At 40.9% G+C, this 26,790-nt stretch overlaps 1 protein-coding gene and 1 pseudogene across 2 annotated transcripts in view; one reads left to right on the forward strand and one right to left on the reverse strand.

The window, feature by feature from the left end:
* The window catches only part of TBC1D4 (TBC1 domain family member 4), a 225,334-nt gene that overhangs the window by 183,796 nt on the left and 14,748 nt on the right, over window positions 1-26,790 (reverse strand). The gene's annotated exons all lie outside the window — the stretch shown is intronic.
* Window positions 9,510-9,624, forward strand: LOC149459898 (U2 spliceosomal RNA; annotated as a pseudogene).

Genomic DNA, 26,790 nt, shown 5'->3' on the forward strand with positions numbered 1-26,790 from the left:
GTAAAAATGTCTCAGGCTTGATGGACATAAAAAAACAAAACAAAAAAAGGGAGATGGGATGCAGTTTGGGGACCACTGCACTAGGGCAAAGCACAGGACTTAAGCCAATATTTCCAGTCTAAAAATATAATATATGGTAGTTGTTAGAAATAAAAATATATTTTTAGATTAGTATAAAAGCTACAGGGCTATATAATAGTTTCAGGCTATTGTGATTGCTGCACTCATATGTTTACACATTTTCACAATTTTTAACCACTAAGTGCATGGTACACACATTTTTTGAACCGATGTTTCTGCTTGTGGGAAGGAAGATTTTTTATTTGTGCTGTTTCAACAGCACTACAAAGGGCAGGCAGAAATCTTCTGTTTCATTGTTTTTAAGAAAAATCTATTCATTTACACCCATCCTTACACAGCTAAATACTGCACAATGTCATATCACCCTGCTTGAAATAAGAAACCAATATAACCACGTGGCCACAAAGTCTTCAAACGTGCGGAACTTAAAATGATCAGTCTAACCATCAACATGGACTTCTAAGTATAGAACGTGCATAGAATGCTTTCACAAACACTTGCTCACATTGTTAAAAGCAGTGCCAATTAACAGCTACAGGGCTTAATCATTTTAAAACAGACTTTCTGTAATGACAAGACAGGATTCAATAGACACATGATCACTGGCACCTTTAAAAGTGCCTAATGGCTCATAGATTGCATTGACTGGTTCCTGAATTTTCATTAATCTACCTACTGGAATATAATATAGTCACAGAAATATTTTATACAAAATTTAGCACATTTTGAAAAAGTATTAAAACACAAAAGAATTATTATATTTAACAGCACTTGAACACTCCCTAAAGTTGACATTTTTCCATCCATTTCATAAAATAAAAACTAGGATGTGTCATCTTCAAGGGCCTAGTCAACATGTCAAGGCTCAATCACACTAAAAGCTGAAGTACTTCAACCAATTAAAGCAGAACTCCAGGTAGAAATAAAAAAAAAAAATGAAGTCACTGTTCTTTTATAGGTAGGGGTTGCTCAATTAACTTTGCAATATCAACAGGGTCACAACAATACAATCTGATCCCAAACCTTCTCTGAGCCTGTAAATGGACAATAATAGCTGATCCACATGTTACAGTGCCATCTTGTTCAAAATCTTGGCTCAAGGCACTGTGCAAAACAATAGAGCCCTGCCGGGTTCATACTTTCATACTGCTGTCCTTCCGTGGCCTAGCCCAAAGCACCGCTGGTAGCCCTTTTGAAGGGACAGCTTCCATACTGATCAGCTTCCATCATACTGAAGACTGATCTCAGGACAGATTCAAGTATTTATGCCATTTCTATTTAAAAATGGATGGAATAATTTTTTTAATATCCGTACCGAGTTAAATTTTAAAACTAGAAAAATAAGTAATGTTCACATAGGAGCTTTTTAAATCGCGATATTAAAAAAAAAGTGTAACATATCGCAGCCTATCAATCATTAGATGTGGTGGTTGCATTAGTTTTCTTTTTCTGTTGTCCCTTGGTGATCTGGCCAGTAATATATATGCTGTACTAGACTGTCTATAATCTGCATGAAGTGCAACAGAGACATCTTTGGACAGCAGCATTGTTAGTCTGGGAGAAGGGGAGTGTTAGACGTACTAGCAGATTTAGATACACTAAACCAATTGAAGCAAAACTCCAGCTAACACCTTTCAAGCAGTTACCGCAGCTTTTGTTTTTTTTTTGCTTTTGGGATAAAGGTTATACATAAACAAAAGTGGATCATTGTAAGTACCCCTGCTAGTATGTTATAAATGGATTGTCTTAACCCTCTAGCTGCTATATCTGCATGCCAGCTTGTTCTGTTGAAAAACAAAACAACAGATTTACTGGCTGGATCGTCAGGTGAAAATAAAAGGAAGCATAGAAAAGAAAATGAATCATGAGTCTGTGGTGGCCAGCATTCTCCTGTATTCAGTGGCATGCTGGGGAAGCAGGCTTAGCATGGCGGACATCAACAGGTTCAACAAATTCATTCACAAGACCAGTGATGTTGTTGGATTGGAGTCTTTAACAACAGTGTTAGAGAGGAGAATGTTGTCCAAGGTACGTTCCATCTTGGACAACTTCTCCCACCCACTCCACAATAAGATGGTCTGAGCAGTACCTTTAGTGATAGACTGATACAAACACGACACACCACAGAACAAAGGAAATCATTTTTGCCTGTGGCCATCAAATGATATAATTCTTGTCTGTGCGTGCTGGATGTGAGGATTTAATCTGGTCTATGATCCACATTTCTATGTAGTTTTTAGATTATGTTGGTATTAGGTAAACTATGATTTTTGGGTAATGCTAGAGAAGGCGGTGTAATATTTGCATTTTGGTAGTTTGATTTTCTGTTATTTCCCAATTTTATCTTATTTATTCCATTTTGAATTTTAATAGGATGAGTATAGTATTAATTTCATTTTACCTGGAATCAATTGCTGGTAATTTTATTGTTTTTGTTTCCATTCATTATTGTGATTTTGTATCGTCATCATTGACTAACTGTATCTTAATAATTTCCCTTTTAAATCATGTATACTGAAAGCATCACAGCCAAGAACTGGTAAGCTGCAATATATTAAAAGGTTTGCTTTCGGATTCAATACCTCTTTAAATATCAAGTAGCTCTGTGATGCTGCAATTCACTGCGCATGTAGAAAATATCCATACTTACTATCCTTCACTACATTCAAAGAGCCAGGTGATCAAATGTGGATTTAAAGATTAATAAGTAATTCTATTTTAAGTATAAATGGAAAGATTAATCTCATGAGATTGATTTTGCAGCAGTCATTCATCAATCTCTAGCAATCTCCCAAAATAGCAATGACACAACAAAATTTGCAGTGAAGGTTAGGTGCACAGGGTACATTTAGTTATATGTTGGCCTCTGATGAGAAATGCCTTCTACTGCCATTCAGCAGTGCCCAGAAAGAACTTTCACAGGTTTTTAGGACAATTCTCATAGCCATTTACACAGGAGCTTAGAGGGAAAACATTTGCCCCTGATTCCTATTTAATGACCAAGTGACTGGGTACAGAGAACACTTATTTCACGATTCATAAAAATGTATGGTGGAAGCTGTCCTATCAAAAGGGCTACCAGCTCTAAACTCTGCAATACATTCTGCAAACTGCTGGGAAATGGTGTTCTGAGCAGAAAGGATCCCTATGTTATGCCAAATTTGAAAACCACCCACTACTGTATATGTTGGCTGGGTGTTCCCATTTTTTTGTTACCGTTGTAGCTGTTTATTTAGAGTAGGAGTATGCACAAGACTTGGGGCAGCTTGAACTGTTATCAAGAACTTGCTCAACATTACACAATGGGGTCTATTTGTTTAAAAGGAGAAGGGAATAAAAAACAAAAAAAAAAAAAATCATACTCCCCCTAGATAGCTGCAGCACTGATCCCAACTGCATCTGCTCCCCCCCCCCCCCCTTCCAACCTCTATCCCCCGCTGCCTCTAAAACTGAGAATTGAGCGATCAGTCACCGCTTACCACTCAGACCTCAGTCTTCAATGAGCAAAGAGTCGTTATCACTGTCTCTTTGCAGTGCCTCCCCATACTCACTGGAGGGTGTGGGAGCAGCTTTCTGAGAGGCTGAGCCAGATAGCAGTCCAGGCATCTTGGTGGATCCCAACTTTAATGCCAGGATCTTTTATGAGCCTGGATCGGCTGAGTGACGTCAGCTAACAGCAAGCTTTATGGGTCACAGGAGTACAGAACGAACTGCACTCCTGTGACCCATAGAAGTATAGCCAAAAAAGCTTTGGCCATACTTTTCTTTGAAGAGTATTAACAAACTCTTTGTCAGGACAGACAGTATGCACATCTAGTTTACAACTGATAATGAATATCTGCCAGCATAGTACAAAACAGGTATGGTAAATATACTTCCCCAGTCTTTACATTACATAGAATGGGAAAGTGTAGTAAGATTTTTAGGATATTTTGAAATATTTTTTTCAAGTTATACTATGTAAATGGAAACATGTAACAATTTGACTTCAAAATGTGGAAAAACATTTTAGGCCCCATTCACACTTGTGTGATTCTGCATTCATGTACAGAACAACCATTTCTGGCCGCAGTTTATTTTTTAATGGCACCCTAAATGCAGTGCGAATGAATGGGCTGCATTACACATGACAACGTGCAAAAAAAAAAAAAATGCAAGTGGGAACGCATGTTACTGTGAAGCTATGTGTGAATGGGTCAGACAATATTTCACAGTTTCAGAGCCCATTAACCGCACAATAAACCACAGCAGTTTACTATGCGGCAGCTTCCATTCTGGCTGCAGTGAGCTGATAGTATTGGGCGGTGTAGTGCATGATTTAGCCCATCTCAAAGCTTTTTTTTTCAACTTTATTTGAAGTATACATAAGTGACACTTCATTTAGTTCCCTGTGGTGTGCTGCTGTACAGTGCCACACGATCCTGTCCTATGCACTGCAATAAAATGCACCATGCTGCATTTCAGTGTGAATCAGACATACAGAAAACAAATTGTTTTCTGTGTGTCCTAGCAGTGACAGTTTTTACAGTGTGGAAATGTGTCAACATGACACTAGTGTGAACTGGCCCCCAAATCAGCTGAGCAAGAGCAAAAACCTATGGGTTAGGTGTGGAAGAAAAAAAAGTTTCAGTATGCAAATACCAACGGAGTAATCACACATTCCAGAATGCAGCTTCCTATAGTCGCTGCCAACACAGGTTGCCCAGTTCTAGCCAAAACCCTTAGCCTGGCCATACACTATACAATTTTCTATTCAATTTCTGCCCAATTTCCTTTAGATTTACCTTCAACTATGAAGTGCAAGAGCCTGCGTAATTGGATACAATTGAAAGTGATGTTAGTTTTGACCTCATATTATATGGTTTTTGGTAAATCTAAACCAAAAATCTCAAAAAAATTGTATAATGTATGGCCAGCCTTAGGCTAGTTTCTCATCTATGCAGTTTGCATTTGATCCGTTTCTGCAGTGCTTTTTGTGTTTTTGCACATGCATTTCTGCTGGGGTTTTTTTTGTTTTTGTTTTTTACAAATTGTTGCTGGGCAGATTAAAAACGCATCAAATACACACTACATGCTTTTCTGCAGCGTCTCCATTTAGTCTATAGAATCAAAAATTAAACGTTTTGAGTTTAAAAAGATATCTGACCCTTTCCAAAAACTACACCAGGTGAAAACGCAGAAATGTGAACCCGTCCCATAGGAAATTATGTTAAATGGACTGCTGTGCGTTTACAACAGAAAACGCACAGGTGTGAACCTAAACTTACAACACATCTGGCAAGCTTTTGTACCGTATGTTGTAATGCACAAATGTCAAAGCAGAAATTATCAGATAAACTGCACTCAATCAGGAGAGCTTTAAATTACCCCAAATTAGAATGACAAAGAGTGGAACGCACAATTGAATTGTTCAAAAGGCATACGTCTATTGTCTGGGGTATTACATCATCCAGCTACAAAAGACACGTATAGAGTGTGTTTGACAGCAACTTGTGTGTTACTTCTGATAACTGCCTCTTCTAGGCCGAACAATGATATCATTAGATCTGCTTACCATCTCAAATATTAGTCTGCTAAGAAGCCAGAACTCTGGAAAACATCGACTTCTCTGTTTGGGCAGCTGGTCAAGAAACGTATGGGCCTTGAGTCTTGCACAATAAATCTTTATCAGTCATATGATACTTTCATAAATCTCTCTAAATATCACAAGAGATTTTTCTGTTTAAACTAGGATGACAAGAGCACCACAACACTACCAGGGTCACTCCTGTCAGTCCTAATAAAAAGAGCACTTAGATCAAGAAAAGCCTGTCCATATTAACGAATCCAGAATCATGCATTGCTAGCTGTGTAAACAAGCACGTGAAGAGCCAGTCCGACTACAAGTAGAAAGTTTACTGAACTCTTCCATTTGTTATTTCTTGTTATGTGAGCAGAAATCTTATTATTATTGAAGCATTTTCCTTGGGGCTCATTCCCACCAGATGCCGTTGGGTGCAATTCTAAATGCAATCTAAACACAAGTACAGTAAAAAGCAAATGTACTCGGCTATAAAACGTAATGAACAATTCCTCCGATTGTGGTATTATTGTCACAATTTCCAATATTCGCAGGAATACGCATCTTACATGTTCACGTGGGTAGTTCAGACTCCACCTCAGGAAAAGTAGACCATCTTGTACCTCTATGAGATGATAGGATTTCATGTATTATTGTGTAAAAAACTGATCTTTATTTTTAATACATTTTTATTTAGTTTTAAAGGTGACTCGCTATAGAGGGGTGGCTATTAAAGCAGAGTTCCACTCAAAGGGGGAAGTTCCCCCTTTAAAGTTGGTCCCCCGCTCCCCATTAAGGATTGGCACCTTTGGGGAGCGGGTACCCAAAATTGACAGGTACCCGCTCCCACTTCCGCTGCGATCGCCTAGGCGATCAGAAGCGAAAGTTGTCCTCCTACTCTCCCTCCCTGTAGTCTTGTGGGACACGTGACAGGTCCCAGAAGATGACGGGGCCTTTTCAGGAAGAGCAGCGCTACTTGCGCATGCGCAGTGGCAACCCGGCTGTGAAGCCGCAAGCTGTCATAGCCGGGTGCCCACACTGAAGATGCCGCCACCTGGAATACAGGACGGGGGCACCATGTGATTGTGGGACAGATGAGTGGCTGTTTTTTTTAAATTCAGCAGCTACAGTTTTTGTAGCTGCCGACTTTTATTTTTTTTTTTTTTTTTTAGAGTGAGTGGAACTCCGCTTTAAGGATGGCGCACTCTCCTGGCCCCTCCTATATACATTTTGATTGCCAGTTCCTAATCACATGATCTGAGGAAGGGGCAATACCCTGAAACATGTTATCAAGATGACCGGCCTCTCTCCTTTTGGTTTGACATGGTTTGAGTGCTCCCCTAGGCTTCCAGTTTGCCCTCACCAGCAATGTTCGGTTGGTCTCGGTGCAAGGTGTATGACATAACAACCGGATCTTGGACACATGACTTCCGGTGGACGCGCCATCTTAGTGATCCAAGCAGTTGCTATCTACACATCCTTCCCAATGTCCTGAGGCTCCTGGGCTGTTGAGTCCAGGATCACGTCATCCTCCAACATTTGGGAATATGTGTTTCTTCTCTTCACTAGCTTGGTGATGTATAAATCTGGGCACTCTTACGTGTCATGCTTTTTAACCCAATATAAAAGTGAAATTTCAACTGTTCCTGGGCTTGTGACTATTGACTTCCACAGGGTTGGGAGCGCTTGTTGGTTGTTTTTTGTCATCATGTACCTCTGGATAGCATAGACACCAGTCTTCTCACATCCCTTACCCTCTCCATGCCCCCCCCCCCCCCCCCCCCACACACACACACACACACACACACACACAACTTCCCCCCTCCCCTTTTTCCTCCTCTCATCCTTTACTTCTGGCTTGTCTTTTAAAGTGGTAAACACTATACAGAAAGAGAAAAAAAAAAAAAGTTTTCCCCTGCAAGGCAAAGGCATAATGTGCTAGTATGCATCGCATTTAAAAATATTCTTCATATATATATATATATATATATATATATATATATATATATATATATATATATATATATAATTTTTTTGTATTTATTTTATTTAATATATTTTTTTATTTAATATATTCTTCAGATTTTTTTAACATATAAAAAAGTAATTAACATATATTTTTACATTTATTTGTAAATGCATTCCAAAAATGTAGATTTGTATTTTTAAAGACATACAGTATATTTGAAATGTATTTTTTAAAATATTTTTTTAGAGATGTATATCTATCTCTCTATCTATATATATTGAATATGGCCAAAATTGTATATTTGTGAATAATCTTTTAAAAATATATTTCAAATATATTTTTCTTTCATATGGGACATACAGGTAAGCTTTATTAGGAGCTTACCTTTAGGTAGAAATAATAAAAGAGTTTACTACCACTTTAACCTGTGTTCCGAAAAGGTGCTCTTTAGGCTTCAGCACTAGTTACCAGGATCCCAGATGCAAACTTGGCATGACAGTTTAGGACTATGACTTTATGTGGGTCTACTGTAATGTAGCCTTGTAATGGGATGGCTGTATGGCTTTGTAGGAGAGAGATCTTGGTTTGTGTTGGGGGACATACCGGTAACTTTCTTCAGTCTGCTTTTACTGTGTTATATGCCTGTTACGCATTTCTTGTGTTATAAATACTGTTCTCTGTTAATTGTAACATGTGCTTTGCTAAAGAGTGAAATAAAAACCTATAAATAAGAAAAAAAAAAAAAAGGAAGTAGTTTGATTGAATGCACTTAAAGGATTAGTTCACCTTTCTGAACATTTCACATGTTACAGCCATATTTCAGCCTCAGACCCCTCTCCCCCCTGATCCCCACCCCCCTTTTGGCAGCGAGCTAGGGATCTTCTTCCCGTACTCATTACCACAATTCCGCCCACACGGCAGTGTCATTTATTTACAGATGCTTGTGAAGCAATGAACTACAAAAACTGACAGCCTGTGCAGCTGTTGGCTTGCAGTTCTCAATGAACTACCATGGAGCTGTTGAGCACTGTGGCAGTTCATTAATTATTCTAGTCAGTGTAAAACGGTCTGCTCACACAAAATTTTTGCAGTGAAAAGGATCAAAAATCCAAAAAAGAAAAAAAAAATGCACTGCAAACATTACAAAATGCATGTAAACACACATGCAGGACAGCACACTAAACGCGGGGATTTCAGTGTGAACGAGCACTCAGAGTACACATGTCCCACGGTTTACAAACACAAACTGTCTTCTCTTTCTGATACTACAGCAACCCTACAAATATGGTACATCTAGCCCAGCCCTATGCAAATATATTTTACAAAGTCAATATTTGTCCTCGATTTTAAAAAAGTGTTACTGGCCAGATCAGCAAGTGAAAACAGATAGAAAGAATCCTAAAAAAAAAAGAAAACTAATGCAGTCATTATGTCTACAGTGGTTTACAGGCAGTTGAGTTTACAGTAGTTTTTTTGAACGCACCAAACTTGTGTTCAGGAGTAGATTTTACCGGTGTTTTAAACGCCAAATGCTTGTAAACGCGGTTAACCGTGTTTAGAAGCGTTTTTTTGACTGTTCCATGTCCAGAGCCTTTTTTCATCATCAGAAATGCATGCAAAGCATTTTCCAGGTACTCAAATGGACCTAGTGCACCAGCGCAGTCAGTTCCAGGTTTCGCGTGAAGGAAAAAAATGGCAGAATGTGCTGCATTATGCTCATGATGGGAGCGGGGCGAACTGACCATTCGAGCACTTGGGCACTGCCCGAGGGCCCGGGGTCAGTAGGGGGCCCCATAAAATGCCCCTGGTACCTTTTATAGGCTTTTTTGGGTGTGTTTTGAGTGTGGGCAAGGACACAGGGGCTCCATGATCCCCAATTGCCTGGGGACCCCATCAGTTGTCAGTTCTCGGCCTTTTGGCTAAGATCAAGTGTAGTATCTGTTCTTATCAGTGTCCAGTGGGGGTGCTACCGACCATTCTAGTTTACGGGGATGGTTGTTGTACAGTACCCTCACTGGAATGATGGGGGTCTGGATGGCTATTACGGGGAGGACAGAAACCGGGGAGCGCCATGATTCGTTCTGGGGCCTCGGGAGTAATTCTCCTTTGGAACGTCTGAAGGACCCAGTTGCCTCCTGATTTGGACGGTCTACCTTGGTCTGGCCTGGGGCTGGGAAGGCAGAGAGTCCGCAAACTAGGTGCCCCCTGAGTAGTCGCCTCAGGGGTGCTCTGAGTAACACTTGGGTGTGGGACCCCATGTTGTGAATGAGCACATGGTCACCGAGTTTAACACTTTTTGCACTGCGCCTCTAGGACCGGGCCTTTTGGTCAAGTTCTGGGCAATTTTTTTGCTACAGGCCTCAGGGTCTGGTCAGTGCACAATTTGGGCACGACACTTTTTATTATTTTTATAGATTTATTTAATTATTTATTTATTTATTTTTCCTCACCCCACGTTTGTCACCTTTTACTTTTGTGTGTGTTTTTCTCACAGGATGGAGGGTGTGGGTCCTCGGGCCTACCCTGACGTCTAGGGGGAGGATGTGTGGCCATACGGTTCCTTCCTCCCCTGTCCCTAGGGGGTTTTCTCTTCGGGAGAACCCCCTGACCTAGTACTGGATGTCCGGCTTCGGCTGGACATAAGGAACGGTGGTCCACCAGGCCTTTTGGCCAGGAGGACCAAATGGGAACCTTGTCCCTGTCAGGAGCTTCGTGCCCCGGGGGATCAGGGTAACGGTTCAACCCCTTCGGGGGTAGGACAAAAGCACACCCTTAAGTGCACTTTTTGTGTGGTGTTTTGCACTTGCACTTTTTTGTGAACACTTACGGGTTTTTTCGTTATAGCTGCACGTTTGCGGACTTAAAAAAAAAAAAAAATAAATAAAAATCAGTTGTCAGTCCACCCTTGGATGGGAGCCATAGTGAATACAACCAGAAAAGACATGTAATCTCAACACATACTGCTCTCTCTGCTTCTGCTCTCTCTATTGCTCTCAAAACATCTGAAATAGTTTTTTTATGGTTTTTCAGTGTGTTCTGGAAGGTCTCCTGAGGTTATCTTTTAAAAATGCTTCTACACGCAAATGTGTTTTTTAACCTACGTTTTCCAGCAGTCAGTATGCCCCGTATACAGGAGCCCTAATGATTGGTAAGCTGCAATATTTTACAACTTTGATTTTGGGTTTAATACCGCTTTAAGGTAAAAAAAACAATTTACTTTCTAAATTCAACACATTGAAATGTTTTCTTCATACATTAGTAGCTCACTGTTTGCTTCCACCTGAGGCCTGAATTGCCATTGAAATCTCATTGTTTTTTATGAATCACTGCTGGCTACACATAACTGTGACGCTTAAAAGTGAATTAAACTTAATTTGATCTGCAGTAGACAATGAAGCAATCTTTAAGTGGTCTGTTGGTTTCCATGGTAAAATGAATCAAGCAGAGGAAAAACAGTACCAAATGGAGGAGGAAACCGTTCACAAATCAACATGTGAAAAATGTTTCTACGCTTTAACAATGTCAACACCTAATACATCGTAAATCTTGATACAGTGCATCTTTCTGCATCACTGGACTGGAAGTAAGCAGTAAGCTGTAGTGATGCATCCTCAAGGGTTGGGTCCACAACACACTGCATCAATCATTAAGCCCCCATTCACACATTCTTCTGCTCATTTCCCTACACCTATCCCTGTTCACAATGGTAAGCTATGTAGCCCTACGCGCCATGTCCTATGCTCAAAAATAAAAAAAAATATAATACATGAGATTATTTTTAGCATATTCATGCATTTTTTTGGTCCCATAGACTTCACTGGTTCTAATGGCTGAAAGGAAATACTGTGGTGGACAGCACCAGGCCGTAGTAAGTATTGTAGTCAAAGCTGCTTTGTTAGGCCTCATTCACATGGCTGCACTACTGCGCACATTCATGCAAGGGCAGCGTTTGTCCATAAGGGGAGGAATAGGTGTTCCAACATCTTCGTGCAGGCAGTCCCATTTATGTCAACTGGGATACAGTGGCTGCCTAGCCACAGTCACTGCTCCCAATCTGTGCAGGTGCAGGTAGAAGGCCCCAAACATAGATAATGTGCCGATCAGTCGCACATCAAACTTAAGCCCCCATTCAGACTTGAGATTAAAACCAAGATTCCCATTATATTTGATGGTGTCAATTCATACCTGAGCATTTTGCTGCCACTTGTGGCCCAAAAAAAAGTATGAGCAAAATTGTGCTCGTTTGGCTCCACAGACTTCAGCAAAAGCAACCCAGGTGTTTTTGTGTGTTTTTTTTATGTGCTTTTGTACCCAACAACTAGTTTCCTCCTGCTAACAACCTCAGGCTTGTCAACAAAATGCCTGTTGAGGGCCCATAAGAACTTATATGACCCAGTGATGCCCATTACAAGAACCATGGTGGCATCAAAGGGCCTTGGAAGAAATAGCGGGCATGGCTCGAGAGCGCCGATAGCACAAGACACTAGAAACACCACACAGCAAAAACCAGGAAGCAGATTTAAAGGAGGGTGACATATGGGGGTTTATTTACTAAAGCTGGAGAGTCTAAAATCAGACTCCCTTCTGCATATAAACCAATCAGCTTCTAACCTCAGCTTGTTCAATGAAGCTTTGGCAATGAAACCTGGAAGCTGATTGGTTTCTATGCAGAAGGGAGTCTGATTTTGGACTCTCCAGCTTTAGTAAATAAACCCCCCGATGTCACAGGAGAAATTGGTTTTCGGTTAGCCAAAACAAAAATGCCTGAAGTTTAAAGTGATACTAAAGTCTTGTTTGTTATAAAAAAACAAAACAAACAAAAACAAAAAAAACACACACCACACATACGCACGTCATACTTACTGTACCTGCTCTGTGCAGTGGTTTTGCATAAAGCATCCCCAATCCTCCCCTTCTCGGGTCCCCTGCTGATGCTTCTGGGCCCTCCCTCCTGTCGGGTGCCCCCATAGTATGCAGCCCAAGCAGGCGTGCTCCTGAGCAGTGGTCTGCAATTCCATTCACACACAGAGCCGTGTCTCGATCCAGCTCCCTCCCTCTCCTGACTGGCTCACTGGCTGTGATTGACAACAGCAGGAGCCATTGGCTTCCGCTGCTGCCTCAGCCAATCAGGAGTGAGAGTCCTTGGAGAACCGAGGCTCTCATGGACATTGCTGGAGATCGAGAGGGGGCTCAGGTAATTGTTAGGGGGGGCTACTACACAAAATGTTTTTTTACCTTCATGCATAGCATGCATGAAGGTAAAAAAACCTAGAGCCTTTAGAACCACTTTAAACCCCTTCATGACCGAGGGTAAAACAAACACCCAGACTCATTATTGCAATTTTGACATGTGTTTGTACAATTGTACATATAATCACAAATCCTTAGTGTGTCCAGGAGGTTTATATTATACAAACTGGGCTTTCATACAGTGTTAATAGTAACGGATCTCTCCTTTTTTTTAGATTATCAAAGAAAAACCGGCCCAAAAAAAGTAAAAAAAAAAATCTATTTTAAATTTTGATGTATATTCCTTGCTATTACTCGTCTGTAGCCCTGATGTCCTAGACGAGGGGACTCCAAACTATGGCCATCCAGGTGTTGAGGAACTCCAAGTCCCATGAGGCCTTGCAAGACTCTGACAGCCACAGGCAAGACTCCAGAGGCAAAGGCATGATGTAAATTGTAGTACTTCAACAGCTGGGAGGGCCATAATTTGGAGACTCTTGTCCTAGACACAGTACTCTCCTGGTATATGCTTAGTTGAAGGAACTTGTATGGTTTGGGTCTGCTGAAAAAGGTGCAGCCTTCAAAACGCATCACCTGGTTAGGACCCTGGTGAGATCCCCCTGTACTCTGGAGTTTACGGTGTCTAGGAATACAGGGTCACAGACGTGTAGCTCGATGAGCGATTTTAATTCATTTGTGAGTATAACTTATGACGTTTTATTATTAACTGTTGTGAAATAATGAAATAGGCTAGTGTGCCATCTTTCGTTCTTTTCTTGCAGTGGCTTCAGGACACCCCCTAGTCCTAGATGGCAACAAAGCTAGAAGCTATATCCCCGTGCCATGAAGTTATCTCCAATACCTGTACCAGGCTATCACAGTTATGCGCATTTTGTGGTGGTTTTTTTAACCTTTTTTCTCTTGTCTTGATATCAGGAAAAAACTTGTCAGAAGTGATTCATGCTGATAGCAGAGGAATGAAGCAGCAGGCAGAAATGACACTTAGTACTCTTAACTGAGAAAAGTACACACTATAGAGGGATATGCTTTGTTCTTATTTCATGTCTGAGGTTTACAACCACTTTAACGCATGGAAAATGTGACAAAAAGCGCTCCAAAATTGCCCTCCAATGGAGTAGCAGACCTATTTTCCACCAACACTTGAATTAGTTGCTATCCCACTATTGATACATTTCCAAAACAAAAATGTGTACATAAATTTGCTTTGTGTACACTTAGATTTTGTCTGCAGTTATTTTATAGATATTTATTTGCCCAATTAAGCTATAGAATTAACACATTGCACTGTACAAATACTATAGAAGGTTTTTGAAGCACATTGGAATGAATTTGTACAAAGTTTGACACATTAGCTAGAGCAGAATCTCTTATCTGAGAATGGAAGAGGAAAATGTTTAGACTGTTGATATAAATTACACAAGAGTTACACCCAAAAGAAAAGAATGTGGGTTAACTCCTTATATCTTCTACTTTTAGTAAGCTTCAAACAGAAAAAAAATTCAAACTACTTACATTTGAAAACAGCAACAGCGAGTCAGATGTTTGGACAAACTGTGCATTGACTACACATACACCTAAAGCTATAGAACATGCAACCATACATGGTACAACAAAGCTTGCCATAGTTACTGCTGATAATTATTGGTTTAAAAAAAACTCAAAGACAGATTCCAAAAACCATCACAACTGATCCCAAACTTTTTATTGCGCCATTTCTATTTTTCTCCATGGAAAAACAGGATCTCTAAATGAGAGGAATCTACTGATCTACTGGCTTTTAGAATAGAGCAGCCATTTGCAGCTGGGGTTCCTCTCCTCCAGAAGATGTTAGGGGTTCCTTGAGCTCTGGCTTACTGACCTCCCATTTGATGATGCCTAACTCATTATGGGGCCAATGCCACTTTAAAGAGCCAGCTACATTACACCAATGATCTTTTTAGCCTTCTGTAAGGGTGACATTCTAACAACCACTGAAACCATCACAAACCCCTGCCAAACGCGTTTCAGCACGGGTTCCCTGACAGCTAAAAAATGTTTTCAAGGGTTCCTCTGGAGTTACCAGGTTGAAAAAGGCTGAGAGTGGATGGCTTCCAAATTTGTGCTAAAAAATTGACACCTCTTAGCACAGTACAGTAAGATAGAAGGACCACTTCTTTTCAGCTTTTTTTTTCTTTTTTATTTACCTCTACTTCTTTCTTATTATTTGAAAAACAACCAATGAAATAATTATGAAGCGCTAGGATTTTTTTGTATGATATAAAACAACTTTGACAGTTAACTAGTACATTTATTTGTACAGATACTGTATTTCAACTACAATAAAAAGAAAAAAAAATGAATATGAAGAGGAACGAGGGGCAGAGGGATATGGACCAAAAAAGCGTTGTCCAATGACTGACTTAGTGTGCAATGGAAGTAATGGATGTTTAAAGGGACTGTACAGGTTCCCAGCTCAGAGTGAAGACAATTCTGTTGAAATCTGAGATCAGTGCTGTGAGCTCAGCCTGCTCTATGGAAGGACAGTTTGCACTGTCACTGTAGTGTGACATGTGGAACTGGAGCTCATGAAAATGGCTGTGTTTGATCTGAGCAACACTTCCACTTTTCCCTTCCTCAACCATTAGGGTTCATGTACACAAAGCGTTTGGAAAAAACTCTTCTGACCGCTGGAAACTAACTGCTAGAAAACGTAGGTTAAAAAACATCAGTTTAGCTGCGTTTGCATACCGCGTTCATGAGCGTTTGCGTTTAGAAGTGTTTTTAAAAGATAACCTCAGGAGACCCTCCCAAATGCCCAGAATGCACTGAAAAATAGTAAATAATTAAATATTTCAGACATTTTGAGAGAAATAGAGAGAGCAGAAGCAGAGAGAGCAGTATGTGTTGAGATTACCTGTTTTTTTCTGGTTGTGTTCACTATGGATCCCATCATGAGCATAATGCAGCACATTCTACCATTTTTTCCTTCACGCGAAACCTGGAACTGACTGCGCTGGTGTACTAGGTACATTTGAATACATGGAAAACGCTTTGCATGCATTTCTGATGAAGAAAAAAGGCTCTGGACAGCATCTGGATATGGACCTGTCAAAAAACGCGTGCAAACGCTTGTAAATGCGGTTAACCACATTTACAAGCGTTTACAAGCATTTGAAACACCCGGTAAAATCTACTCCTGAACGCAATTTTGGTGCGTTAAAAAAAACAACTCTAAACTCAACTACCTGTAAACGACTGTAAATGACTATGTTATATGGACACATAGGAAAACATAGGAAAAGGAGAGTTCAGGGACTGCTGAAAAAAAAACGCCAAACAGCTCCTGAACGTCAGTTTAGGAGCGGCAGTGCACATGAGCCCTTATTCACAAGAACCATTGTTGCTTACGTCTTTTACATAGTTAATAATTTGTCACTGAAATCCAGTGAGAGATCAGGAGTTACTGCTCCAGCCACATGTGAATACATATGGATAAAACAAATAGATATGGTGAAATAAATGCAAGTTTCACCCTAGAATAAACACGTTATCTAAAACAAACTGGGCGTTTTACACAGAGGACAGTGAAGCTGGTGTCGTAACACTGCATGAAATTTGTTTTCAGGAGTAGGGAAATAACAGATTCTCAGTAGAGGTCTTTGCAATGACTGTATTTAGTCTTCACAATCATTTTCCTGAAGATTGTCAACAACTTAACCCATGAAAACATTAGGCCCTGTTCACACTGTGTGCAGCAGCTCTCCTGCTTGTTCTCACACGATTCTGCAAGTCACACATGGGACAGCCCATTCACCTAAATGGGCTGCCATATGCATGCTTGTTGCAGGAAGAAAAGCTCAGGAACCAAATTTTCACCCTAAGCCAGGTGCTATTTTACATGCGTGTTTTGTCCTGCAACAATCGCAGCAAAGTTGCACCACGGTCCGGATGCCATTCAGGATGAATGGCACCCAAATGCAGGTCAAGCAATTTGCAGCACTTTAGAATCATGGGCAGAGTTGTGCCAATCCTGCCTGCGATTCCTGTCACCTAAGTGTGAATAGGGCTTTATCAGAAAGAAAGCTCTATGTAGATTTGATATTGTTATTTTAGCTAGCCAATTTCAGACAAATGGCAACCTATCTGTGTAACTCAGCCGCTCAGCTTGTTATGCTTGTTGACCATACCCTTCATGTATTATTATACATTAATAGCCAGTAGCAGATTATCACAGAAGGACTTTTCAGTTAAACTTCCAGTGGGGGCTAAGGGTCTAATTACACTACACACCAGTGTCTGCTTTATTGTTTATTTTGCATGTCCTAGGCTTGTGTTTCCATACAGTATGTTGTGAAATCAATTTTTGCCACCCAGTATGCTACTAGATCATCAAGTAATAACCTCATTATACATTTCTGTAGCAGTTATTGTGCCCTCATAGCCTTTTTTTTTTAGCTCAGTCAACATATACTGCAAGTTTTTGGTCTTTAATCCCCTTCCTCATGATAGGACAGCCTGAGGCTTGCTACTCCTCCATCCCTACCAGACTGTGGATCTTCTTGTAGATTGTAACCCCCATGGTAATCATGAAGCACATTTCCCATTCTCGGATCTTCTTGCAGAAAAGGAGCCTTTTTTTAAGGTTAGCTGACCTCAGTCCTCTACAAGTCCAGTAGATAGATCCTACACCATCAACCTTCTGTCATCCTTACCCCCATGGATTCTTAAAAAAAAAAAAAAAAATTCCAGGTATCGGCATGTTATACATAGTTACATTGGTCCAGCTTGGATCAATGTAACTATGTTTGTTAATGTTGTACCTGCCTAATGCCGATGGAAGCTGGAAATCACTCAGATAGACACCACTACTCCAGTGATCTCCTCTTGCTTTCAGGTCTTGCACCGTGCGGCTGCCCAGCTGCATTGTGAACACAGGAGGCTGTTTGCTTGGGACAGATGCAATTCAGAAAAAAATTTGCATTTCATGAATGGCTGCAAAGTGTTCTCTGATTGGATGAGGTGGAGAGGTGACATCACACTCTCCACCTTGTCTAATCAGAGAATGTTTTGCATTCATTCAGAAAATATAAAGCATTCTCTTAATTGCGCCCATGCCTAGCAGCTGACCTACTGTACCTACAAAACATTAGGCTGGCTGCTCAGCATGGGATTTAGAAGCAAATGGAGATCACTGGAGCAGCGGTATCTACTTGAATGATTTCTAGCTTCCTGCAGCATAAACCAGGTATGCTATAGATATACATTGCACCAAGCTGAAAAATTTAACTGTGTATAACATTCCTGGAATTATTTTTTAAAAGCACTCTTAAAACCCTCGAATAGATCTATCCATCCAGTCTTGTTTTTAAAGCGGTAGTAAACAGTGGCCATTTAAAAAAAAATTAAAAATCCCCTGCAAGGCAATGGCATAATATGCTACTATACATCACATACTAGCACATTAGGAAATGCTTGCTGAAATACTTACCCTAGAAAAAAGCCCTCCAGCAGTATTGTCAGGAAAGGCTTGTCCATAGTGCAAGTGAGGATTCACGGCGCATAAATATGCACAGAACAATAACGGGCCACACAGATGTGCATGGATTGGGGCAAAAGCGCGCATGAGCACTCACGCATCCAGGCACACACCTGTCACTAATGCTAGTGCCAAAAGGGCTATTTAAACTGGCTACAGTCTTGTCTCATTGCTGTTTGGTGTGCAGCTTTAGAGTGTGTTACTGGTCCTTGTGCCTGACCTCTGATATTACCCGGCTTGTTCCTGATCTTCGCTTGTCTGCTACCTGTCCTGACCCCGTATTGTCTTGACTACTCTTCTGCCTCCTGCACTTGTCCGATTGTACCTCTGCTGCTGACTTGGCCTGTGACCTGACTTCTGCGTCATCTATGCTTGATCTGCCCCACTGTTACCGACCCAGCTCGTCTGACTTCACAGCTGCCTTCCTGCTGGCTACAGTTCATCAGTCCGGCAAGTCCGCACCTGGATTCTGCTTCCTGCTGTTACCTATAACCTGCCGTCCAGCAAGATCCATGCCTAGCTGTCCACCCCCAACCTGTCCCGCTTCATCACCTGTCTGTGGACTTCCACTCACGCACTGACTGATCACAGGCATTCATACCTCACTGTGCTTCTGTGGCTACTGTCCCACTATCAGTGGCCCTCGAGCTGGACGAGCGGCCTGCCTCTTCACATCAGGCTCACTATCTAAAAAGGTATGTGACAGGTATGTTGTCACCGCTAACAAGGCTTCCATCTTTCCCCGATCTTCCTACTGGGTTCGCTGGCTCTGGTCCTTTGAACGGCTGAGCCGTGATGACATCACTCCCAGACATGTGCATGGGAGTCATGATTTACGGCACAGAGCTCCACAGTGACGGCACGGTTATGCTGTCCCTTCAGAGTGCATGCGCCAGTGATGTCACCGGCTGTATCCAGTGTGCAAGTCTCCTAAACGGCACAAGTTTTGGAGATATTTACTGCACCCACAGGTAAACCTTATTATTATAGGCTTGCCTGTAGTTACAAGTTCAAAAGTGGACTTTACTACCGCTTTAGGGTTGCTTAACCAAAGGGTTTATTTACTACAGATAAATTGGCTGTTCACTTTGCACAGGAATTTTGCTTGGTGAATGAGGTGAAGCTATACTGACCCCAAATCAATGAAAAACTAATTTTTGGCTTTTTAAATTTCCTTGCACATGATTAAGTATTCTTTGCAAAGAATTTCACTGGAAAATGATATTTCCTTTTGTAAATCAACCCCTATGTATTTTAAAGCTACACACTGTATATAGTCATGTAGTTGTGTAGTGCTGGCTCCTAGGTCTATAAAGCTGGTTCCTAATTCTGGGTGAGCTTCATCCAGGCCTGGGTTTTGTAAGTAAGCTGTGACAGGAGAATGTCACACTACAATTCCAAAGCTGTAATGGACAGTTCTTTAACCCATTACTGGTTTGTGGTTGGATGTAACCGCCAACATTCAACTTAAACCACCAACTGCCAGCTAGGAGAGCTGGGATAACTGTAAATGGACAAAGAAAATGATTAGTCAAAATATCTGCGAAGAGAAATCTATACAAACTTTTTTGGAAATGTTGGCTGATACCCTGTAAGCTTAAAGTGATACTAAAGACAATACCAAAAATAACATACGGTATATGATGTAGTCTGTCAAAGCAGTCTTTGCATTTCTGAGTACCCCCATGCAACTTTTTTTTTGTTTTACCTATCGATCCTGCTGTTATTTTTCAACTTTCTTTAACAGACCAGGCTGTGCAGCAAAAATGGCAGCTAGAGAGTTGAGACAAACCATTGGACAGGGGTGCTTATCATGGTCTGCTTTCATTATTTTATGTAAACCTTTAACCCCAAATGGAAAACAAACGGTTTCTGCAACCGATTTAAAAGTGTTCTCTGGAATCTGGCTTTAAAATTTGTTAGTCACTTATGTAAAGTACATCTAAATCTATTAGTCTTACAATACCCTACTGAGATAGTGTTACTGTCCATGGGTGGCTACATTGCTCTTCATGGAAAAAGGAGTCACCCTAAGGCCTCATGCACACTGGGTGTTTTTACAGCTGCCATTTTTGGCTTCTGCTGTTTTTTTTTTCTACAGCAGGTAAGCTCCCCAGCATGTTATCCTATGTGTCTATACACACATAAGCTTTAATCAGCGTTTTTTGGCAGGGGCGTTTTCTGGCTGGAGAAAAAAAAAAAAAACTAGTGGGTTTCAAGAGGAGTTTTCTTTAGCTGTAAAAATGCTCCAACACTGGTAAAAGGTGATAAAATGTGGCAAACCAGCAGTTTTGAGAGTTTTTGTGTCCCAATTTTTCTTTTCTGCTAAAAAAAATAAAAAAAAAAAAAAAGCTAAAACATGGAAAAACAAGGCTGAACACCAATGCAAAACCGCTAAAAAAACTGTAGAAAAATTTGGGTTAGCACAACTTTACACAGCTAACGCTAGCAACGTTTTTAAAATGCCCAGTGCGCAAGAGCCCTAAGACATGAAGTGTGTTGCCAGCTGGATCACCCGGTGAAAATATATGACAAAGTAAATATATAAAAACAGAAAACAATTTCAGCAACATCTAGAATTAGGTTCACAATGTTGCAGGTGCAGGAGAGCTTGTAAATTGCATGTGTTCCCACACCTGCAGACATTTCCATGTGCTAGAAAGCACAGTGTGTTTGCAGGGCTGTGTTTTTTTACAAAAAATGTAAGGAACTTTTTCCCTGAGGGAAATGCAGGTACAGCAGCCAATCTGAATGAATGCAAAAGCGGCATGCAGGAAATGTAAAAATGTGAGCCTAGGCTAAGAACAGGTAAGCTGTAGAATATTACATTTTTGGTTTTGGACTTAGAAGGAGAATTTACATAACATTTCTCCACTGTGTATAAAATAAGAAGTATGAAATCAGTGGGTTAGCATCCAAATACAATTCTTAAAATCAAATACAGTCTGTTGTTGCCTTTCTGTGTCTTGGATTTAATACACAATAAGGACAGTGCCTGAGTTTTGGCACTCAGTTATAAAAATCTATTGGTTTGTATAGAGACCCTAATTTTGTATTTGTGGAATAAACTTTACAATGTAAGCTACTTGGGGGCATGGACTGATGTATCATATAGTGTGTGCTAAACAATATAAAATATTTAATGTATATTATTATACAGGATTTATATAGCGCCAACAGTTTGCTCAGTGTTGTATATGGCGATACCAATGCCAGCCTACCTTCTCTTTTATAAGTGCATGATTAAATAACTGGCATATCACAATGCAAGCGGAGGTTCAGCCTTGGGCAGCTTGAGGAAAACAACAGTGTACTGTGGGTGTGGCAAAATTGCTTTAACGGTGGGAGGGGCTTAAAACTTGAGCCTACTTAATGTGTTCACGGTAACATATTGCACAGTCCTTCTACCCAAAAATATTCTTGAATTACTGCGCCAAAAGCAAGAGTTACAGTAAAAGGGAGTGCATAACGCACAGAGCATAGGGGCCAGGATTGCATAATTTACAGTAAAACATATGCTCCTTCCCCAAGTCAAAATACCCCCCAGTACAGATCCTCACCCCTCACTACAGCTCCCCCTAGTACTGTGCATTCCCTCCCACCAGTACAAATCCCCCATAATACAAATCTCCCCCCAGCAAAGTTCTCCCCTATACACACACATACCAGTAAAGCTTCCACCCATTACAGCACACCCCAGTACAGATTTGCCCCCCCCCCAGTACAGATCCTCCTAGTATAGCTCCCTCACAGTACAGGTCCCAGCCCCCCTCCTCCACCAATACAGAACGCCGCCACCACCACTACAGCTCCCCCCAGTACAGATTTACCCCAATACAGGTCTTCCCACTAGTACAGATCCTCCCCCAGTACAGATCATCCTCCACCAGTACAGCGCAAACCCAGTATAGATTTGCCCCTCCCCCAGTACAGGTCCTTCTAGTATAGCTCCTTCACAGTACATGTCCCAGCCCCCCTCCTCCACCAATACAGAACCCCACCACCACCAATACAGTTCCCCCAGTACAGATTTATCCCAAATACAGGTCTTCCCACTAGTACAGATCCTCCCCCAGTACAGATCCTCCTCCACCAATACAGCACAGCTCAGTACAGATTTTCACCCTCCCCCCAGTACAGGTCCTAGACCCCAGCAATACAGAACTCCGCCCCCCCCCCACAAGTACAGATCCCCCCCGTATTGATTTAATCCCAATACAGGTCTTCCCACTAGTATAGATCCTCCTCCACCAGTACAGCACAGCCCAGTACAGATGTGGTCCCTCCTGCCCAGTACAGGTCCTCCTAGCAAATCTCCCCCGGTACAAATCCTATTCCCCCCCCACCACCTATACAGAACCCCCCACCAGTACAGCTCCCCCCAGTACAGATTTAATCCCAGTACAGGTGTTCCCACTAGTACAGATCTGTTGACTTATGAGGGGTTTATGTATAATCTTCATCAGCAACTGTAAATAGATATTTTTTCTAACTATATGTTAACCAAGTTACAAAGCTGGAAATATCAGAGCTTGGTTTGATAGCGGTGTGCTGTACAGACATTGAAACAAGTGATCAAGTTGTAGAGATAGCTTTGTATTGTATTGGAGGAATGTTTGGTGTGTAAACATGTGCGTGCCACAAGGAATGTTCTATTATGAGAGAGGGGGCAACCACTAAATTAACTACCTTATCTCAGACTTTATGGGGCCCACATAACGATCTAGACCAGGCCATTTAAATCTTTTTGTTTGTATGAGGGCCACTTCAAAGTACCCTCTCTTTAGATATGCAATGGTGATGGCTATCTGGAGAATGCAGTTTTACCAGGCTATGACCTAAGGTTCCCCCCAAACTCTCAATAATGGAGGGAATTTTGATGAAAAAGCCTGGATACAGACGCCTCGGTGCCATGACCTGGCATATGTAATTTTATCACTAAAAGGGGAGGCTCTGGGATAAGGCTGAGTTATGTAAGCAATATGGGATGGGGAAACTGTCCAATCCTGGATGAGATGTGTCAGATATGGAAGATGGATTGGATAGTTCTACCAATCAGGATGGCCCCATGCAAGTCTATGGGAGATAGGTGTATATCAGGGTAGGTTTTGGGGGAAGACAGGAGAGAAGATCCACCGATCCTGGGGGCCCCCATGCTACACCATTGGTAAATATCCTCATCCACCAGCGGGAGAGGATGTCCATTGAGGACTGCCGCAGACTGATCCTCAGTCTGCTCAGAGACTATACCTTGATGGACTTTAAGGAGGAAGAGGACGTCTGAAGATCTCCCCTTCCCCCTACTCCCCCTTGTTTGTCTTTGTCCCTTCAATAAAGATTCGGGCCTTGTGTCCCCTTCTTTCTCCCCTTCCCCCCCCCCCACACACCCGATGCTTATTGTAAAGTGTAACATCCGGTTTTTTGGATGACTCTGTAATGTTAGGAAAGGTTCTTTGTTTTAGGATGCTATGGTCTCGGGGTAAGCGGCGTTATGCATGACGTGTTGGTCTGGGGATTCGTCCGCCACGCACATCACGTCAGGCATCATACCGCTGAGTGAATGTATTTATTTATTGAATGTATTTATCGTATGCTAGGAACTATATTGCAATGTGGTGCGCTGCGTCGCAGTTTAGGGTGAGATGTACCCCGATAACGAGTATCATTTTTTTTATACTTATGTAATAAAAGTATCTTTTTCAATCAAAAAAAATTGGTAAATATCAGGACTTTTCTCTGGCACTTACATGTATACATGATTGTCGTATGTGTTGTCTGTCTTGCTGTTTGTGGGTTTAGGGTATGAATAGTATATGCTTTAATCCATTGGTTGAATCATATAGACTGTGTTTCTCTTTTTCTTATTGTTAAATAGATAGATTGTGGTATGTTAGTTTAGACCTCCCTACTATTCACCAATAAATTTTGTGTTAAACCTTTCACTCTTGGTCAAAGAACTCTCATTAAGGTTAACCAAATCATATCAGAGAAATATTATATTTCATATTCCATAGATTTGGTCAACAAGATCTCTCCCCCCCCCAGTCAGTACAGTTCCCTATCCCACCAGTACAGGTCCTCACCAGTACAGATTTTTTTAATGTAAGCTTTCCCCTGCTCCATAGTGCAGCTTTCCTCCCTGAAATCCACTCAGACCAGTAGGTTCAGAGCGAGCTGAGTGAGGGGGAAGTCTTCCCTTACTGGTGTCATTTAACTGGAACAAAGGAGGAACTAAGGAGAGCATCCCTCTTCCTGAGCTGAAGTGCCAAGCCAGTAGTAATAAAATGGTGCACAGCACTTTAAGAAAAGAATCTCACATACAAGCAAGCCCTTGTCTGGCTTTGTTTTCCAATGTTTCCATATGTTCAGATGTGCATCACTTAGGTACAAAGGACTGACTGACTTTATACTGTAACACCCACTCAAGTCCATTGATATACCTGCTGCTAACAATTGTGGAAAAAAAGAGCAGGTGCATCACAACAAAAGGAAAAAACATTAAGCAATAGCGCCTGCAACAGAAGGGACATGATTTGATACTGTATCTGAAAGGCACTGGATTCATTCATATAGAAGAGAGTTAATGTTGCTCTTGCCAAAACGGTGTGATTTCATAATGCAACCTACTTTATAAAATATAGGTTTTAAAATTATGGCCAAAAGAGTTTATTTTCAAGCAAAAATAGAAGATTTTCTATTTGTTTCATATGGCTTTAAAGTTATACGAATGTTTACATGAGCATAGATGTATACGTGTCTATGGGCAGCTATACACAGCACCTGGCCTGGGTTGGGGAAATATGCCGCAATTTACATTGCTTGGGATAAAACACCCATGTGCAGAAGCCTAAAAACCAATCTTAATGGGGATGGTAATAGTCCCTTTAAATAAACAAGCAGCTAGCAGACTTTAGCACTACTTATAGCTTTTTAATACCCTGGCTAGCAGCTTGTTTAAAGAGAAAGTGGCCACTCCCATTAAAATTTGTGTTTAAAGTGGAACTTCACTCTCTCAATCAACATTGGTTATTTTTAATCCATATGCTGTTAGCATTAGTAAATGGGCAGGAATATAAATCTAATTGGTTACTTCCCTGCTTGTCAACATAAAAACAAAGCCCTGAACTAAATGCAATGTTTAAATAAAGAGAAAACCAAGATATGTGTTAAAGGAAATGTATGAAAACCACATTAAAAAAAAACAAAAAAAAAAACCACAAACATGAATACAAACTTTCATCACCTAAAGGAAACAAAAATATGACTCGTGAGGGCTTATAGTGTTCTATTCAGGGTCATTCGATTTGCAGGATTGACAATCAGCAGGTATTCACTTGTTTACTTGTCTTTGCCAATTACATAAATGTTTATGTTAAAGTGGTACTAAAAGGCAAAATAAAAAAATGACACACATGATCCAATCTGTCAATAGTATTAACAAAGCAGTACTTGTGTTTTTTAGTCCTGTAACAGTTCTGTTACCTGGTGATCATGTCATTAAGTCTTATTTTTCCAAATTCCTTTAAACCGTTTGCTCGCCACCCTATAGTAGAAATACGGCTACAGGGTGGCAGGGCTGTGCAAAAATCACATTATATATATATATATATATATATATATATATATATATATATATATATATATATATATATATATATATAAATAATATTAGGTGCAGCACTAAATAAACAATGTGAAGTGACAAAACTGATTAGAATAGGTGCTCAAAAATAAATGTCCATATAAATCAAATGTTCAATATATCCATAAACAAAGTGTTCAGTAAGTGCCCATCCACCACCCTAAAAGAGTGTTCTTGATTGCAGTCAACACAATTCAGTAGTAAATGAACCACCACTGTCTCCCAGTGAATTACAAACTCACCAGAGCCGTTAGCTGGCACTACAGCAGCACAAACACCAATATAGCCGAGTGGGAACGGAAGTATCTTGTCACAATAATCAATATGTGGACGGCATCCTCTCTGCCCAGACTCTGGTAAAATAAGGCTCAACAGGAGCAAGAAATAGTGTAGTAATTTTCTGCTAAAACAAAATGTATACTCAGTTGCACAAAACTGAAAAAAGCCAGCTTACATATGTGGCCGCTGACGACCCGGGATCGCGCAGCGGCGTGAAGTCAGCACTAACTCCTCCCAACACGTTTCGTCCAATAGGACGTTCTCAGGACCCCTTGATTTTTTAATGAAGTTCCAGGCTCCGCCCAAAAAATGAAGTCAGCAGCTACAAATACTGTAGCTGCTGACTTTTAACATAAGGACACTTACCTGTCCAGGGGTCCAGTGCTGTTGTCACCTGGGCTAGTCCTTCACTAGCCTCCGGGCTCCCAGTGCTGGCATCTTCAGTAAAGGAAATTGAGAGTGAAGCCTTGCGGCTTCACAGCCAGTTTCCTACT

This window comes from Staurois parvus, unplaced genomic scaffold (genome assembly GCF_062004578.1).
Source record: "Staurois parvus isolate SC_StPar_1 unplaced genomic scaffold, SC_StPar_1.0 ptg000243l, whole genome shotgun sequence".
Taxonomy (NCBI): domain Eukaryota; kingdom Metazoa; phylum Chordata; class Amphibia; order Anura; family Ranidae; genus Staurois; species Staurois parvus.